The following is a 19,579-nucleotide window of genomic DNA, read 5'->3' as shown; positions in this document are numbered from 1 at the left end:
AAAATATCCCAAGAAACAAAAGTCCAGGACCAGATGACTTCACAGGTGAATTCTACCAATCATTTAAAGAAGAGTTAATACCTAATCTTCTCAAACTATTCCAAAAAAGGAATAGAAGAGGAAGGAAATCTTCCAAATTCATTCTAGCAGGCCAGTAGTAGCCTGATACTAAAGCCAGATAAAGACATTACAGAGAGACAGAGAGAGAGAGAGGGAGAGAGAGAGAGAGAGAGAGAGAGAGAAGTACAGGCCAATCACTTTGATGAACATAGGTGTGAAAATCCTCAAGAAAATATTATCAAACCGAATCCAACAATACACTTAAAAAATAATTCACCACAATCAAGGGGGTTTAGTCATTGGATACAAGAGTGGTTCAATATTTGCAAATCAACCAACGTGATTTACCACTTTAATAAAAGAAAGGATAAGAACCATATGATCCGAATTGCTTGCAGTAGCCATGGTGGTCATGAGTTCATTACAGTGGGTTTCTGTCACTGCAGTGTCCGCTCTCTCTGGCCACTATCTCGGCACTCAGCTTGGATTCAGGGGCTTCCTCTTCCATGGCTTTCTGAAGACTGCAGCTCAGTGCGACACAGTGGAAACAATGAGAAAAGACTGTTTATCACCAAACCTTCTGGATTCTATGACAGGTGTTATTTGAGTTTAATGAAATTCTACATTTTTGTTGAGTGGGATTCCAGTAGCAATTGGCATAACTCTGGTGAATATATTCATTGGTGAAGCCTGAGTTAGCAGAAATTCCAGAAGGCCAAATCCTGGAACACTGGGAATGTTTCAAGCATCCTATATCAAGATGGATTTCCAGAACTTTCTTCGATGGCCCTGAAAAGAATTATGAAAAGACAATGGCTATTTTTCAAATTGAAGCTGAAAAGTCTGATTTATGGTTAAAGTAACTGGAAGTACCAAGGTTAGTTAATGTATCCCAGAGGCGATGGTCCCTTGTATCAGTATCCTTCCATTGATAAGGCGCTGATTGATCATTCTCCAAAAGCAACTCCCAACATCGAATCTCTTATTTATCTAAATACAAAGTATATTCTCTTTAGGTATAAGTATATTAATTTAAAATATATTCTGTATTTTTGCTCATGCGATGAATAAAAGGCCTTCTATTGCTCTATTTCTCAGCATTGGTTCAGATTAAGACTTTAGTGTGGGATTTCATTTTTTTCAGCTTTATTGTATTGGGGCATAGTGGACAATATTGTAAGATATTTAAAGTGTACATTATGATGATTTGGTACCCATTGTGAAGGGCAGATTAAAACTTTTGATTTGTGGGTTTTGGCTTCCTCCTATAAGAAGGTATATAGGTAAATATAGAAACTTGAACAAATAGGAATTTGTGAACTCCCAACGGTGTAACTTTGAAAGTTTAATGTTTTATTTGACTCATAATTGGAAGTTAGAGAAGTCCAATTATGTTAAATACCAAGAAATATAGTAGTTTACACAAATGTCTGTATTGTAGATATCTAGATTACTCACAGGTAATTCATAATTTTAAATTACATAAATATTGAACTAACTATATAAACCTTTAACCCCTGAATAAACAATTTTCCAGTGACAAAAAAAAAGAACCATGTCATCATTTAGAAAGATGCAGAGAAAGCATTTACAAAGTATAAGATCCATTTATGGTAAAAACGTTCAACAAAGTTGGTTCAGAGGAAACATACCTCAACATAATAAAAGCCATATACGAAAATCCCACAGTGAACATCATACTCAACGTGGAGAAACTGAAAGATTTCCCCTCCTAGTGTCAGCAACAAGACAAGGATGTCCACTCTCACCACTTTTATTCAACATAGTACCAGAAGTCCTAGGCGCAGCCATCAGACAAGAAAAAGGAATACAAGGCATCCAAATTGGTACGAAAGAAGTAAAACGTTCACTATTGGCAGAAAAACATGATACCATATATAGAAAACCCTAAAGACTCTACCCCAAAAACTATTAGTAATGATAAATGAATTCAGTAAGGTCTCAGGATACAAAATCAACGTACAGAAAGCTGTTGCATGTCTACACACTAATAATGAAGCAGCAGAAAGAGAAATTAAGAAAACAATCCCATTTACAATGGCATCAAAAATAATAAAATGCCTAGGAATAAACGTAACCAAGGATATAAAAGACCTGTACTCTGAAAACTATAAAACATTGATGAGAGAAATTGAAGACAGCACAAATGGAAAGACATCCCATGCTCATGGATAGGAAGAACAAACACTGTTAAAATGTCCATGCTATCCTGAAGAGTCTACAGATTTAATGGAATCGCTGTGAAAAAATACCAACAGCATTTTTCACAGAACGCGAACAAGCAATCCTAAAATTTGTATGGAACCATAAGAGACGCCGAACAGCCAAAGCAATATTGGAAAGGAAAACAAAGCTGGAGGTATCAAAATTACAGACTTCAACTTATATCACAAAACTGTAGTACTCAAAACAGTATGGCACTGGCACAAAAATGGACACACAGATCAGTGGCACAGAATAGAGATCCCAGAAATAAGCCCATGACTATTTGGTCAATTGATCTTTGACAAAGGAGGCAAGAATATCCAGTGGGAAATAGACTGTCTCTTCAACAAATGATGTTGGTAAAGCTGGACAGCTACATGCCAAAGAATAAAACCGGACCACAATCCTACACCACACACAAAAATGAACTTAAAATAGATTAAGGAACTAAATGTGAGTCCTGAAAATATAAAACATCTTAGAAAGGAGCACTGGCAGTAATTTCTCTGACACCGACTGTAACAACTCCTTTTTTTTTTTCTTTTTTGGATATGACTCCTGAGGCAAGAGAAACACAAGCAAAAATAAACTATTGGGACTACATCGAAATAACAAGTTTCTACACAGCAAAGGAAAAAATCGAAACTAAAGGACAAACTACTCAATGGGAGAAGATATTTCCAAACGATATATCTGATAAAGTCTTAGCATCCACAACCGACACATGAAAAAATGCACAACATCACTCATCATCAGGGATACACACACACACACACACACACACACACACACACACAATGGAGTATTACTCGGCACTCAAAAAGAATGAAATCTTGTCATTTGAAACTACGTGGATGGAACTAGAGGGTATTATGCTAAGCAAAATTAGTCAGAGAAAGACAAATATCATATGACTTCACACATATGAGGACTTTAAGATACAAGCCAGATGGACATAACGGAAGGGAGGGAAAAATAACATAAAAACAGGGAGGGGGACAAAACGTAAGAGACTCTTAAGTATGGAGAACAAACAGAGGGTTACTGGAGGCGTTGTGAGAGGGGGTATGAGCTAAATGGGTAAGGGGCATTAAGGTATCTACTCCTGAAATCATTGATGCACTATGTGCTAACTAACTTGAATGTAAATTTTAAAAGTAAATTAAATAATAAAAGGGTTTAGCATCCAAAATTTATGAAGAATGTATACAAATCAACACCCGAAAGACAAATAATCCAATTAAAAAATGGGCAGAAGACATGAACAGACATTTCTCCAAAGAAGACATCCAGATGGCCAAAAGACACATGAAAAGATGCTCAACATCACTCATCATCAGGGAAATGCAAATCAAAACCACAGTGAGATATCACCTCACACCTGTCGTAATGACCCCAGTCAAAAACACAAGAAACTACAAATGTTGGAGAGGATGTGCAGAAAAAGGAACCCCCTTGCACTGTTGATGGGAATACAAGCTGGCTCAGTCACTCTGGAAAACAGTATGGAGCTTCCTCAAGAAGTTAAAATGTAACTACCGTACGATCCAGTAATTTTACTGCTGGGTATTTACCCAAAGAATACAAAAACACTAATTCGAGAAGGTACATGCACCTCTCTGCTTATTGTGGTATTATTTACCATAGACAAATTATGGAGGCAGCCCAAGTTCCACCGATTGATTCATGGATAAAAAGTAGTATATATATACAATGGAATATCGCTCAGCCATAAAAAAAAAATGAAATCTTGCCATTTGTAGCAACATGGATGGAGCTAGAGAGTATAATGCCAAGCAAAATAAGTCAGTCAGACAAAGACAGATACCATACGATTTCACTCCTATGTGGAATTTGAGAAACAAAACAAATGAGCAAAGGAAAAGAGGGAGAGAGAGAAAGACCACAAAACACTATGAAATAGACTCTTTAGCTACAGAGAACTGATAGTACCAGGGAGGAGGTGGGTGATGTAGGTGAAGGGGATTAAGAGAAGACTTATCATGATAGGCACTAAGTAATGTATAGAATTGTTGAATCAGTATATTGTACACCTGAAACTAACAGAACACTGCATGTTAACTGTACTGGATTTAAAATTAAGACAAGAGAGGGCTGCCTGGGTGGCTCAGCCAGTTAAGGATCCGACTTCAGGTCAGGTCATGATCTTGCAGTCCATGCGTTACAGTCCCACACTGGGCTCTCTGCTGTCAGCACCCAGCCCGCTTTGGACTTTCTGACCCCCTCCCTTTCTGCCCCTTCCCCACTCGTTTTCTCTCTCTCTCTCTCTCAAAATAAATAAATAAACTTTAAGAAGAGAGAATGTTAGCATACTATTGTTTGTAATAGAAAATGTGGTAAAAGAACTATATTTACATTACTAGTATTGGAGAAATAAATGTTGGGCCATTCATATGATGCCACAACTGGTCTTTATTTAAAAAATAAGTGAAATTTTGTTGTAAAGTAATTGAAAATATTATCATTGAAATATGTGTTTATATAGAAAGATGGTAAAAAAAATGTGCTAAAACAGGTTACAATGATCATAAAGGGCACAGATCCATTTTTTGTTTATATAGGCATATACCTATTTATCCAGAGGTCTCAAGGCATAAAATCAAAGTGATCTTGTTGTTCCAGTGGCCTAGAGCTTTTATTCAGCATGGAAAGAGTCTGGACACCTCACACAGGCACCCTTGAGAATGTCTCTGTACCCTTGGGAATGTCCCCTTTCTACTCAGATGTCCTGAAAGCTGTCTGGTGGGTTTTCACCACAGCCCCTCCCTCCCACCTTCCTGCTCAGCCATGCTCAAACTGCAGCTCAGGCTCCTGTCACGAGGTGGCACCAACGTACTTCCACCATCAATTTCTCTACAGGAGGTTTGTTTATTCAAGGGGCAAAAACCAAAAACCAACCAAGCAACCAACCAAACAAACAAAAACACCTTCCCTTAAGACCTAGCATGTGAACCAATTGTATACAATAATTTATATAATTTAAATTCTGTCTGATAGAACTGATGGGTTAGATAGATAGATAGATAGATAGATATATGTATAGATATATGTATAGATGATATATATATATACCCCAGGACATTCTTAAAATGATACACAGGCGATAGTGTTGCACCATGGCAGTAGGAGGTAAGGCAGGTGGGCTTAGGGCAGGGCAGAACAGGACAGGTAGGAGGTGCCTGAGACAGAATGGGGCACTGGACTGAGACTGGGAAGCCTGTATGGGGGTGAGGTGGTGGAGGGAGAAAATTTGTCTCTGGGAGGGACATGCTACATTGTGGACATGGTCAACCTGCACTGAAGAGGGAAAAAAATATATCACTAAATGCGATATAGGTTTGGGGCCAACAGCAAATGGAACTGCTTTAATATACATATGAATTTTCCAAACATAATCTTAGTAAACAAATGATCCCAAGACTTTTCTTATTCTTTGCTTGGTTTATTTGAAAAAGAAAATGGAGATGGATGCCACTTGATAGCCAGAGCCAGAATTGCAGGTCTGGGGCACAGACCAGGAGGCTCAGCAAGGAAGAAGGAAAGGTGGAGTTTGTGATCTTGGTTGAATGGTTTCAGCCAGAGTTTTTGGGAATTTTTCACTTCATGGCAGTAATTCCTTGGTGTCCAACATTTTCTAGGATATCTAAATCTGAGTTCAGAATCCACCCCTTGTATGAACTGAATCTAGAGCTACACTTGAGATGGGGTGGTTGAGCCAGAGGAAACACACACACACACACACACACACACACAGAATCAATTCAATTTTGAAATCTACTTGGTTCTCCTATAAAATTGAATATAATGAGTGTTTATGAAATGAAGAATGTACATGTACATGAACATACATGTGCATTATTACCATCATTGTTAAAAGGGGCTTTTGGATGAATACCCATGGTGCCACAATATCAGGGGAGTGTGAAATGCTCATTTATCAAGGCTTAGAAACCCATCTTCTAAACACAAGCCTGCTCTGTGTCCTCAAGAGAGGGTGAAGGATGGAACCTCATTCCCATCCTGCCATTTAACTGGAGAGGTGAATTTGGTTTTGTGAGCATGAGCTTTGCCATCTGTGAAATGGGACTCAGGATACTTTTGCCACACAAGTGTCCCAAGGGAAAAATGAGAAAACCTACTCAGAATATATGGCATGTAGTGGGACTTCAAGGGCCCTTTAAAAGTTGAGACGCAGCAATAGAGGCTGGCTGAGCTTCAGGGCTAAGGCAGGCATAGTGAAAAGGTATTTCTCACTGTTTCTCCTAATGAAAATATAGATATCCTTATGAAAGAAGCATATATTTCTCTTATACACCTTGTGTTTAAAATCTTGTAGACAGAAGGATCCCTAGTTTCTTGGGTGAATCAGAAGCTTATAAGCAATGCTCAACATCATGCTTCTGAGCAGACCCTAATCCAGTTCCCCACCCTGGGCAGACAGGGCTGCTTATTCGTTTACTTTTTGTTTGCTTTTTTTTATTGAAGTGCAGGTGACACAGAATATTATATTAGTTTTAGGTGTACAAAGTGTGTTTCAACAATTATATACATTACAAAACGCTCACTACTATTAGCGTAGGCACCCTTTGTCACCACACAAAGTTATTAAAATATTATTGACTATGTTGTCTGTGGTGTATTTTTCATCCCCACGACTTATTTATCTTATAACTTCCGTTTTGTATCTCTTAATCCCCTCCATCTATTTCACCCATCCCCCCTTCATCTCCTACCATCTGGCAACCACGTTTGTTCTCTGTATTTATGAGCTTGTTTCTGTTATGTTTTGTTTGTTCATTTGTTTTGTTTACTAGATTCCAAAAATAAGTGAAATCATATGGTATTTGCCTGTTTGACTTGTTTTACTGAGTATAATGCCCTCTAAGTCCATCCATGTTATTGTGAATGGCAAGATTTCATTCTTTTTATGGCTGGGTAATATTCCACTGTGGTGTGTGTGTGTGTGTGTGTGTGTGTGTGTGTGTGTGTGTGTATCACATATTCTTTATCCATTTGCCTATTGATAGACACTTGGGTTGCTTCCATATCTTGTCTATTATAATTAATGATGCAATAAGACAGCTCTGTTTTTTTTTTTTCTTTTTCAAAATTCTATTTAAATTCTACTTAGCTAACATATAATGTAATATTGGTTTCAGGAGTAGAATTTAGTGATTCATCACTTACATATAACATTCAGTGCTCAACACAACAAGTGACCTCCTTAATACCCAATCATCCATTTAGTCCATCCCTGGCCTACCTCCCCTCCAGCAACCCTTAGTTTGTTATCTACAGTTAAGTGTCTCTGACGGTTTGCTTCCTTCTCTCTTTTTTTGCCCTTTCCCTATGTTCACCTGTTCTGGTTCTTAAATTCCACATATGGTTAAAAGGACGGGCCTGTTTTTAACTCACCTCAGTGATAGAGCACATCATGGTAGCAAGGTGTGGTACTTGCCTAACTGCTGCTCTTGGACTGCTCCATAGGTTAATACATTTACAGGAATATTCTAGACCAGTCCTGGAGTCACCATTGCAGGAGCCTTCAGACCATGCGTTATCCAACCATATCACACCAGAATTTCAGCCAACTGCTGTCTCCCTGAGATGCAGAAAACCAAGATTTACTAGCATTTCTTTGACATACAATTGTCAGTTCTTTCATTCACTAATAACTAAATATATATTGGCTTAAAACCCATACTGTCCATTGAAAGTGTTCCATTAATTATGTAGTGTAAATAAGAGGATAAGGAGGAAAATGAATATACTGGAAAATTCAACGGTTAAATCTGAGATGAAATAACTCTTAAACATTAACTTTTAAACTTGTTCAAACTTCAAGGTATCAAATATTTTTTTTAATTCCCTTTGGGAATGCAAGCTGGTGTAGCCACTCTGGAAAACAGTATGGAGGTTCCCCCCAAAAAACTAAAAATAGAACTACCCTACGACCCAGCAATTGCACTACTAGGCATCTATCCAAGGGATACAGGTGTGCTGTTTCGAAGGGACACATGCACCCCCATGTTTATAGCAGCACTATCAACAATAGCCAAAGTGTGGAAAGAGCCCAAATGTCCATCGATGGATGAATGGATAAAGAAGATGTGGTATCTATATACAATGGAGTATTACTCAGCAATAAAAAAGAATGAAATCTTGCCATGTGCAACTACGTGGATAGAACTGGAGGGTATTATGCTAAGTGAAACTAGTCAGTCAGAGAAAGACAAAAGTCATATGACTTCACTCATATGAGGACTTTAAGAGACAAAACAGATGAACATAAGGGAAGGGAAGCAAAAATAATATCAAAACAGGGAGGGGGACAAAACAGAAGAGACTCATAAATATGGAGAACAAACTGAGGGTTACGGGAGGGGTTGGGGGGGATGAGCTAAATGGGTAAGGGACACTAAGGAATCTACTCCTAAAATCATTGTAGCACACTATATGCTAACTAATTTGGATGTAAATTAAAAAGAATAAAAAATAAAACAAGTTAAAAAAAAACATAAAAAGAAAGAAAAAAATTCCCTTCTCTGACCCCTAATTCCCATGCAGGCATAAGCCTCTCACTCTGTCTCTCCGTCTTTCTGACCCCCCCTTCCCCTTCAAAATCAAAGTTCCAGAGATTTTGACCTTCACTTCCCACCAAATCTTTATCTAACTGCTTCTGTCTCCATGATTGCAATGATACATTCTCACCAAGGTCACAAGCCACTTTATTCTCACTAGGTTCAGATATTGTCTAAGAATTATTCACAGTGATATATGGAATATGTTGTAGTGAGTGTGTTAATTGCCTAGGATGCCATAACAAGTCTCCACAAATTCTGTCGTTTGAAATATCAAAAATGTATTCTTTCATAGTTCTGAATGTCAGAAGCCCAAAATCAAGGTGTCAGACAGGGCCATGCTTCCTCTGAAGGCTCTAGGGCAAAATTCATTCTTGACTCTTCCAGTGTCTGGTGGTTCCTGGTCTTCTGTGGTTTGTGCCAGCATAACTCTAACCTCTGCCCCATCTTCACATGGCCTTCTTCCTTGTGTGTGATGCCTCCTTTTGTTTCTCTTATAAGAACAACACTCATTAGATTTAGGGACTACCCTAGATCTCAAGGTCCTTAACTATGTGTGCATAGACCTTGTTTCCAAATAAGGTTCCATCACAAGTTCAGAGGTTGAGGTTTGGACATATCTTGTTCAGGACATAAATTAATCCATTACCATGACATTTAGGTTAGAAAACTAACACGAGATCTTACCTTCCCTATATAAATATACAACCATATGCATACATGAACAAGCATAAAATACCTGCATAAGCAAGAATGTAATGCATTCTTGAAGAATATAATGCAGATTAAAACTTTCAGGGGCCGTCTTTTGGTTGTATGTTTTGGGGTAATGCTTTTTTCCCTCTCTTCTATATTATCTATTTTACCTAAGAGAAATACATATTGCTTTTTTTAAATTTTTTAATTTTTTTTAAATTTTTTAATATATGATATTTATTGTCAAATTAGTTTCCATACAACACCCAGTGCTTATCCCAAAAGATGCCCTCTTCAATGCCCATCACCTACCCTCCCCTCCTTCCCACCCCCCATCAACCTTCAGTTTGTTTTCAGTTTTTAAGAGTCTCTTATGCTTTGGCTCTCTCTCCCACTCTAACTTCTTTTTGTTTTTTTTTTCCTTCCCCTCCCCCATGAGTTTCTGTCAAGTTTCTGAGGATCCACATAAGAGTGAAAACATATGGTATCTGTCTTTCTCTGTATGACTTACTTGACTTAGCAGAACACTCTCCAGTTCCATCCACGTTGCTACAAAGGGCCATATTTCATTCTTTCTCATTGCCACGTAGTACTCCATTGTGTATCTAAACCACAATTTCTTTATCCATTCATCAGTTGATGGACATTTAGGCTTTTTCCACAATTTGGCTGTTGTTGAGAGTGCTGCTATAAACATTGGGGTACAAGTGCCCCTATGCATCAGTACTCCTGTATCCCTTGGATAAATTCCTAGCAGCGCTACTGCTGGGTCATAGGGTAGCTCTATTTTTAATTTTTTGAGGAACCTCCACACTGTTTTCCAGAGTGGCTGCACCAGTTTGCATTCCCACCAACAGTGCAAGAGGGTTCCTGTTTCTCCACAACCTCTCCAGCATCTATAGTTTCCTGGTTTGTTCATTTTGGCCACTCTGACTGGCGTGAGGTGATATCTGAGTGTGGTTTTGATTTGTATTTCCCGGATGAAGAGCGATGCTGAGCATCTTTTCAACTAGACCCACAAAAGTATGGCCAACTAATCTTTGGCAAAGCAGGAAAGAATATCCAATGGAAAAAAGACAGTCTCTTTAACAAATGGTGCCGGGAGAACTGGACAGCAACATGCGGAAAAATGAAACTAGACCACTTTCTTACATGATTCACAAAAATAAACTCAAAGTGGATAAAGGACCTGAATGTGAGACAGGAAACCATCAAAACACTAGAGGAGAAAGCAGGAAAAGAACTCTCTGACCTCAGCCACAGCAATTTCTTACTTGACACATGCCCAAAGGCAAGGGAATTAAAAGCAAACATGACCTATTGGGACCTCATGAAGATAAAATGCTTCTGCACAGCAAAAGAAACAATCAAAAGTAAATGGCAACCAACGGAATTGGAAAAGATATTTGTAAATGACATACAGGACAAAGGGCTAGTATCCAAAATCTATAAAGAGCTCACCAAACTCCACACACAAAAAACGAATAATCCAGTGAAGAAATGGGCAGGAAACATGAATAGACACTTCTCTAAAGAAGACATCCAGATGACCTATTGCTTTTGAAACTACAGTTTAGATCTCAGGAGGGAAGATGGAGGTGTAGGAGGACGCTGGGCTCACTACGTCCTGTTGATCACTTAGATTCTACCTACACCTGCCTAAATAACCCAGAAAACCGCCAGAAGACTAGCAGAACGGATTCTCTGGAGCCAAGTGCAGACAAGAGGCCCACGGAACAGGGTAGGAAGGGCGGAGAGGAGGTGCGCCCTACACGGACTGGCAGGAGGGAGCCGGGATGGAGGGGCAGCCCGTCGGCAAAGCTGAGCCCCCGAGTCTGGCTTGCAAAAGCGGAGGGGCCAGACGGAGTGTGCTCTGACAGCAAGCAGGACTTAACACCTGGAAGGTATAAGTTAACAGCACTGTTCAGAGAGCAGGAAGGCTGGAGGACAACGGGAGGGAGAGTTGTTGAGGCCTGGATGACAGAACTCAGCTTGGAGGGGAACAAAGGTGCTTGCCAGTGCCATCTCCCTCATCCATCCCCCAGCCAAAATCCCAAAGGGAACCAGTTCCTGCCAAGGAACTTGCCTGCACCGAACAAACACCCAACGCTGTGCTTCTGAGGATCCATCCCTCCAGAGGAGGATCTGACTCCCTCCCAGTGCTGCAGGGCCCTTCCCGAAGCGGATCGGCAAAGGATAAGTGAGCTGAGCCTGCCCCTCCCGCCCCTGTGCACCTTGCTGATCCACCCCTGCTAATATGCCAGATCCCCAGCACCACAAGCCTGGCAGTGTGCAAGTACCCCAGATGGACCATGCCACCCCACAGTGAATCCCGCCCCTAGGGGAGGGGAAGAGAAGGTACACACAAATGTGACTGTGGCCCCAGCTGTGGGCTGGGAGCAGACATCATGTCTGACTGCGGCCCCGCCCACCAACTCCAGTTATTCAAGACAGCACAGAGGAAGTGCCCTGCAGTTCTGCACCACTCCAGGGACTATCCAAAATGACGAAACAGAAGAATTCCTCTCAAAAGAATCTCCAGGAAATAACAACAGCTAACAAACTGATCAAAAACGATTTAAACAATAAAACAGAAAATGAATTTAGAATAATAGTCATAAAATTAATTGCTGGGCTTGGAAACAGTATAGAGGACAGCAGAGAATCTATTGCTACAGAGATCAAGGGACTAAGGAACAGTCAGGAGGAGCTAAAAAATGCTATAAATGGAGGATTCCGAAGATGGCGGCTTAGGAGGACGCTGGGCTCGCCGCGCGCCCTGCTGATCACTTAGATTCCACCTACACCTGCCTAACTAACCCAGAAAACCACCAGAAGACTAGCAGAACGGAGTCTCTGGAGCCAAGCGCAGACGAGAGGCCCACGGAAGAGGGTAGGAAGGGCGACGAGGCAGTGCGTGCTCCACGGACTGGCGGGAGGGAGCCGGGGCGGAGGGGTGGCCCGCCGGCCAAGCAGAGCGCCCGAGTCTGGCTGGCAAAAGCAGAGGGGCCTGACGGACTGTGTTCCGACAGCAAGCGCGACTTAGCATCTGAGAGGTCATAAGTGAACAGCTCTGCTCAGAAAGCGGGAAGCCTGGAGGACAAAGAGAGGGAGAGATGCTGAGCCCCCGGACGACAGAGCTAAGGTGGTTGGGGAACAAAGGCGCTCGCCAGCGCCATCTCCCTCGCCCAACCCCCAGCCAAAATCCCAAAGGGAACCAGTTCCTGCCAGGGAATTTGCTTGCTACACGCAAACACCCAACGCTGTGCTTCTGTAGAGCCACCCCTCCGGCAGCGGGTCTGACTCCCTCCCGCTGCCACAGGGCCCCTCCTGAAGTGGATCACCTAAGGAGAAGTGAGCTAAGCCTGCCCCTCCTGCCCCCATGCACCTTGCCTACCCACCCCAGCTAATACGCCAGATCCCCAACACCACAAGCCTGGCAGTGTGCAAGTAGCCCAGACAGGCCACCCCACCTCGCGCCCCTAGGAGAGGGGAAGAGAAGGCACACACCAGTCTGACTGTGGCCACAGCGGTGGGCTGGGGGCAGACACCAGGTCTGACTGCTGCCCCGCCCACCAACTCCAGTTATACACCACAGCACAGGGGAAGTGCCCTGCAGGTCCACACCACTCCAGGGACTATCCAAAATGACCAAACGGAAGAATTCCCCTCAGAAGAATCTCCAGGAAATAACAACAGCCAATGAACTGATCAAAAAGGATTTAAATAATATAACAGAAAGTGAATTTAGAATAATACTCATAAAATTAATCGCTGGGCTTGAAAACAGTATAGAGGACAGCAGAGAATCTCTTGCCACGGAGATCAAGGGACTAAGGAGCAGTCACGAGGAGCTGAAAAACGCTTTAAACGAAATGGAAAACAAAATGGAAACAACGACAGCTCGGACTGAAGAAACAGTGGAGAGAATAGGTGAAACCAGAAGATAAAGTTATGGAAAAAGAGGAAGCTGAGAAAAAGAGAGATAAAAAAATCCAGGAGTATAAGGGGAAAATTAGAGAACTAAGTGATACACTAAAAAGAAATAATATACATATAATTGGTATCCCAGAGGAAGAAGAGAGAGGGAAAGGTGGTGAAGGTGTACTTGAAGAAATAATAGCTGAGAACTTCCCTGAACTGGGGAAGGAAAAAGGCATTGAAATCCAAGAGGCACAGAGAACTCCCTTCAGACGTAACTTGAATCGATCCTCTGCACGACATATCATAGTGAAACTGGCAAAATACAAGGATAAAGAGAAAATTCTGAAAGCAACAAGGGATAAACTTGCCCTAACTTATAAAGGGAGACCTATAAGACTCGTGACCGATCTCTCTACTGAAACTTGGCAGGCCAGAAAAGATTGGCAAGAGATCTTCAATGTATTGAACAGAAAAAATATGCAGCCGAGAATCCTTTATCCAGCAAGTCTGTCATTTAGAATAGAAGGAGAGATAAAGGTCTTCCCAAACAAACAGAAACTGAAGGAATTCATCACCACTAAATTAGCGCTACAAGAGATCCTAAGGGGGATCCTGTGAGAAGAAGTACCAGAGAAATCGCTACAAGCATGAAACCTACAGACATCACAATGACTCTAAACCCATATCTTTCTATAATGACACTGAACGTAAATGGACTAAATACTCCAACCAAAAGACACAGGGTATCAGAATGGATGAAAAAATAAGACCCATCTATTTGCTGTCTACAAGAGACTCATTTTAGACTTGAGGACACCTTCAGATTGAGAGTGAGGGGATGGAGAACTATTTATCATGCCACTGGAAGTCAAAAGAAAGCTGGAGTATCCATACTTATAGCAGACAAACTAGACTTTCAGTCAAAGGCTGTAACAAGAGATGAAGAAGGACATTATATAATAATCGCAGGGTCTATCCATCAGGAAGAGCTAACAATTATAAATGTCTATGCGCTGAATACGGGAGCCCCCAAATGTATAAAACAATTACTCACAAACATAAGCAACCTTATTGATAAGAATGTGGTAATCACAGGGGACTTTAACACTCCACTTACAGAAATGGATAGATCATCCAAACACACAGTCAATAAAGAAACAAGGGCCCTGAATGACACATTGGATCAGATGGACTTGACAGATATATTTAGAACTCTGCATCCCAAAGCAACAGAATATACTTTCTTCTCGAGTGCACATGGAACATTCTCCAAGATAGATCACATACTGCGTCACACAACAGCCCTTCATAAGTATACAAGAATTGAGATCATACCATGCATGCTTTCGGACCACAATGTTATGAAGCTTGAAATCAACCACAGGAAAAAGTCTGGAAAACCTCCAAAAACATGGAGGTTAAAGAACACCCTACTAAAGAATGAGTGGGTCAACCAGGCAATTAGAGAAGAAATTTAAAAAATATATGGAAACAAACGAAAATGAAAATACAACAATCCAAACGCTTTAGGATACAGCAAAGGCAGGTCTGAGAGGGAAATACATTGCAATCCAGGCCTATCTCAAGAAACAAGAAAAATCCCAAATACAAAATCTAACAGCACACCTAAAGGAAATAGAAGCAGAACAGCAAAGGCAGACTAAACCCAGCAGAAGAAGAGAAATAATAAAGATCAGAGCAGAAATAAACAATATGGAATCTAAGAAAACTGTAGAGCAGATCAACGAAACCAAGAGTTGGTTTTTTGAAAAAATACACAAAATTGACAAACCTCTAGCCAGGCTTCTCAAAAAGAAACGGGAGATGACCCAAATAGATAAAATCATGAATGAAAATGGAATGATGAAAACCAATCCCTCAGAGATACAAACAATTATCAGGGAATACTATGAAAAATTATATGCCAACAAATTGGACAACCTGGAAGAAATGGACAAATTCCTAAACACCCACACTCTTCCAAAACTCAATCAGGAGGAAATAGAAAGCTTGAACAGACCCATCACCAGCGAAGAAATTGAATCGGTCATCAAAAATCTCCCAACAAATAAGAGTCCAGGACCAGATGGCTTCCCAGGGGAGTTCTACCAGATGTTTAAAGCAGAGATAATACCTATCCTTCTCAAGCTATTGCAAGAAATAGAAAGGGAAGGAAAACTTCCAGACTCATTCTAGGAAGCCAGTATGACTTTGATTCCTAAACCAGACAGAGACCCAGTAAAAAAAGAGAACTACAGGCCAATATCCCTGATGAATATGGATGCAAAAATTCTCAATAGGATACTAGCCAATCGAATTCAACAACATATAAAGAGCATTATTCACCATGATCAAGTGGGGTTCATTCCTGGGATTCAAGGCTGGTTCAACATTCAGAAATCAATGAACGTGCTGCATCACATTAATAGAAGAAAATATAAGAACCATATGACCCTGTCAATCAATACAGAAAAGGCATTTGACAAAATTCAGCATCGTTCCTTAATACAAACCCTCGAGAAAGTCAGGATAGAAAGAACATACTTATACATCATAAAAGCCATGTATGAAAAGCCCACAGCCAACATTATCCTCAATGGGGAAAAACTGAGAGCTTTTCCCCTGACATCAGGAACACGACAGGGATGCCCACTCTCACCGCTGTTGTTTAACATAGTGTTGGAAGTGCTACCATCAGCAATCAGACAACAAAAGGAAATCAAAGGCATCAAAACTGGCAAAGCTGAAGTCAAGCTGTCACTTTTTGCAGATGACATGATAGTATACGTGGAAAATCCGATAGACTCCACCAAAAGTCTTCTAGAACTGATACATGAATTCAGCAAAGTCGCAGGATACAAAATTAATGTACAGAAATCAGTTGCATTCTTATACACTAATAATGAAGCAACATAAAGACAAATAAAGAAACTGATCCAATTCACGATTGCACCAGGAGGCATTAAATACCAAAGATAAATCTAACCAAAGATGTAAAAGATCTGTATGCTGAAAACTATAGAAAGCTTATGAAGGAAATTGAAGAGGATATAAAGAAAAGGAAAAACATTCCGTGCTCGTGGATTGTAAGAATAAATATTGTCAAAATGTCAATACTACCCAAAGCTATCTACACATTCCATGCAATCCGAATGAAAATTGCACCAGCATTCTTCTCGAAACTAGAACACGCAATTCTAAAATTCATATGGAACCACAAAAGGCCCCGAATAGCCAAAGTAATTTTGAAGAAGACCAAAGCAGGAGGCATCACAATTCCAGACTTTAGCCTCTACTACAAAGCTGTAATCATCAAGACAGCATTGTAGTGGCACAAAAACAGACACATAGACCAATGGAATAGAATAGAAACCCCAGAACTAGACCCACAAACGTATGGCCAACTAATCTTTGACAAAGCAGGAAAGAATAGCCAATGGAAAAAGACAGCCTTTTTAACAAATGGTGCTGGGAGAACTGGACAGCAACATGCAGAAGGTTGAAACTAGACCACTTTCCCCCACGATTCACAAAAGTAAACTCAAAATGGATAAAGGACCTGAATGTGAGACAGGAAACCATCAAAACCTTAGAGGAGAAAGCAGGAAAAGACCTCTCTGACCTCAGCCGCAGCAATTTCTTACTTGACACATGCCCAAAGGCAAGGGAATTAAAAGCAAAAATGAATTACTGGGGCCTTATGAAGATAAAAAGCTTCTGTACAGCAAAGGAAACAACCAACAAAACTAAAAGGCAAGCAACGGAATGGGAAAAGATATTTGCAAATGACATATCAGACCAAGGGCTAGTATCCAAAATCTATAAAGAGCTCACCAAACTCCACACCCAAAAACAAATAACCCAGTGAAGAAATGGGCAGAAAACATGAATAGACACTTCTCTAAAGAAGACATCCAGATGGCCAACAGGCACATGAAAAGATGCTCAACGTCGCTCCTCATCAGGGAAAGACAAATCATAACCTCACTCAGATATCACCTCACGCCAGTCAGAGTGGCCAAAATGAAGAAATCAGGAGACTATAGATGCTGGTGAGGATCTGGAGAAATGGGAACCCTCTTGCACTGTTGGTGGGAATGCAAATTGGTGCAGCCACTCTGGAAAACAGTGTGGAGGTTCCTCAAAAAATTAAAAATAGACCTACCCTATGAGCCAGCAGTAGCACTGCTAGGAGTTTATCCAAGGGATACAGGAGTACTGATGCATAGGGACACTTGTACCCCAATGTTTATAGCAGCACTCTCAACAATAGCCAAAATATGGAAAGAACCTACGTGTCCATCAGCTGATGAATGGATAAAGAAATTGTGGTTAAATACACAATGGAGTACTACGTGGCAATGAGAAAGAATTAAATATGGCCCTTTGTAGCAACGTGGATGGAACTGGAGAGTGATGCTAAGTGAAATAAGCCATACAGAGAAAGACAGATACCATACGGTTTCACTTTTATGTGGATCCTGAGAAACTTAACAGAAACCCATGGGGGAGGGTAAGGAAAAAAAAAAAGGTTACAGTGGGAGAGAGCCAAAGCATAGGAGACTCTTAAAAACTGAAGACAAACTGAGGGTTGATAGGCGTTGAGAGGGAGGGGAGGGTGGGTGATGGGTATTGAGGAGGGCACCTTTTGGGATGAGCACTGGGTGTTGTATGGAAACCAATTTGACAATAAATTTCATGTATTGAAAAAAAAGAAACTGCATTTTAAAAAATAATAATAAGTGACAGGGAAGAAAGTGTATTCTTAGACCATCCACAGGAAAGCCTTTAGAATGGGAACGTACTTACGGGACAGGAAAGAAGACAAGATGTGAAGGAAACCCTTTCCTCAATATAACAAGATAATTTCCCTCCATATTGCAGACCACAGCGATTGTTGTCAATATTTTAAATTCCTGCCTATTAAACTGTGGGAAAAAAGTTGTAATTCAGTTTTTCTTTCTTTTATTTTCTTGTGTTTTGAGGGCCTTATCAGATGAGAAGCAATAGTGTACACTGGAGAGATATGGGGCTCAGCAGCCACACAGAATCTGTTCAAATCTGTCTTGTGACTTGCTAGCTCTGCCTTCACTGTGCCTCAGTTTCCTGGTGTTTAAATTCAGGGAACAATAGCTCTTCCTCATAGGCTCTGCTGAGGATGAAATGAGTAAGTTTAGCCTTAGCACATACAACACGGTGGGGCACAGCAATATTAACTATTCTTATGATTAGCATCATGCCAGAATGCACCATTAGTGTTTCTACTTGTGAGTCACCACCTTGGATATTTAGCAGGGGCGATTTCTAGGCAAAATTTTGAAGTGTGGGCTGGTTTCCCCTTACTACTGATAATAAAATGTGAGAGGAGAGATAAATCCAATGAACTAGCAAGCAAAAAAGAAATGGGCCTTGAAGGTATGGAACATTCTGAGCCTACGTATAGTATAAAAATGTGAGAAAGCTTGTTCAGGAGAAAACACCAACGATATGGCTGGGAAATCACTCCAGGAAGAGATTACCTCTGGATTTAATCAGCCATCTCAGCTGAATTCAGAAATAGAGATGGGATTCTACCAGCAGAGACACTGCCACCTGGGATTGAAATGGACAGAAAAAAAATGGGGATAGAAGGGGAAAAAGGCTGTGGGAATTGTGGGGACTTTGGGGGAGGGAGCGGAGTGCAGTTATTTTTTTGCAAACATGTTCTATCCTTCAGGAAAAGGGAAGAATCACCCTCCAAAGACTATTCCAAGACATCAGTGCTTCTATCTCCTCCCACTACAAGTCAACGGGGGCAAGTCTGTGGGTTTATCCTGGGTTTCACTGGTGGGGCCACCTCCTCAGTTTCAGAGGCCAGTGCCTCAGGGACCACACTGCCTTGTAGGGCTATTTTATGCGGGTGGGGATGCTGTCTCGGCTCTTAGAGTGAAACTGCTGTCCCAGTGAGTCTTGAGAGATCATCCAGCGTAAGAGCATTATTCTTGAGCTCAAAGAATAATGGAATTTGCCTTGCTGTGTATTTGACTTGTTTGGAATCTGTTTATCCATGTTTTCCCTCTGATATCTCTTTT

At 40.8% G+C, this 19,579-nt stretch overlaps 1 pseudogene; it reads left to right on the top strand.

Moving 5' to 3' along the window:
• The first annotated feature begins 380 nt into the window (after positions 1-380).
• Positions 381-19,579, top strand: part of LOC131502111 (NADH dehydrogenase [ubiquinone] 1 beta subcomplex subunit 5, mitochondrial-like) — a 78,925-nt pseudogene continuing 59,726 nt past the window's right edge.

Source organism: Neofelis nebulosa, chromosome X (genome assembly GCF_028018385.1).
Source record: "Neofelis nebulosa isolate mNeoNeb1 chromosome X, mNeoNeb1.pri, whole genome shotgun sequence".
Classification (NCBI taxonomy): domain Eukaryota; kingdom Metazoa; phylum Chordata; class Mammalia; order Carnivora; family Felidae; genus Neofelis; species Neofelis nebulosa.
This window is presented reverse-complemented; position numbering and strand designations above follow the sequence as displayed.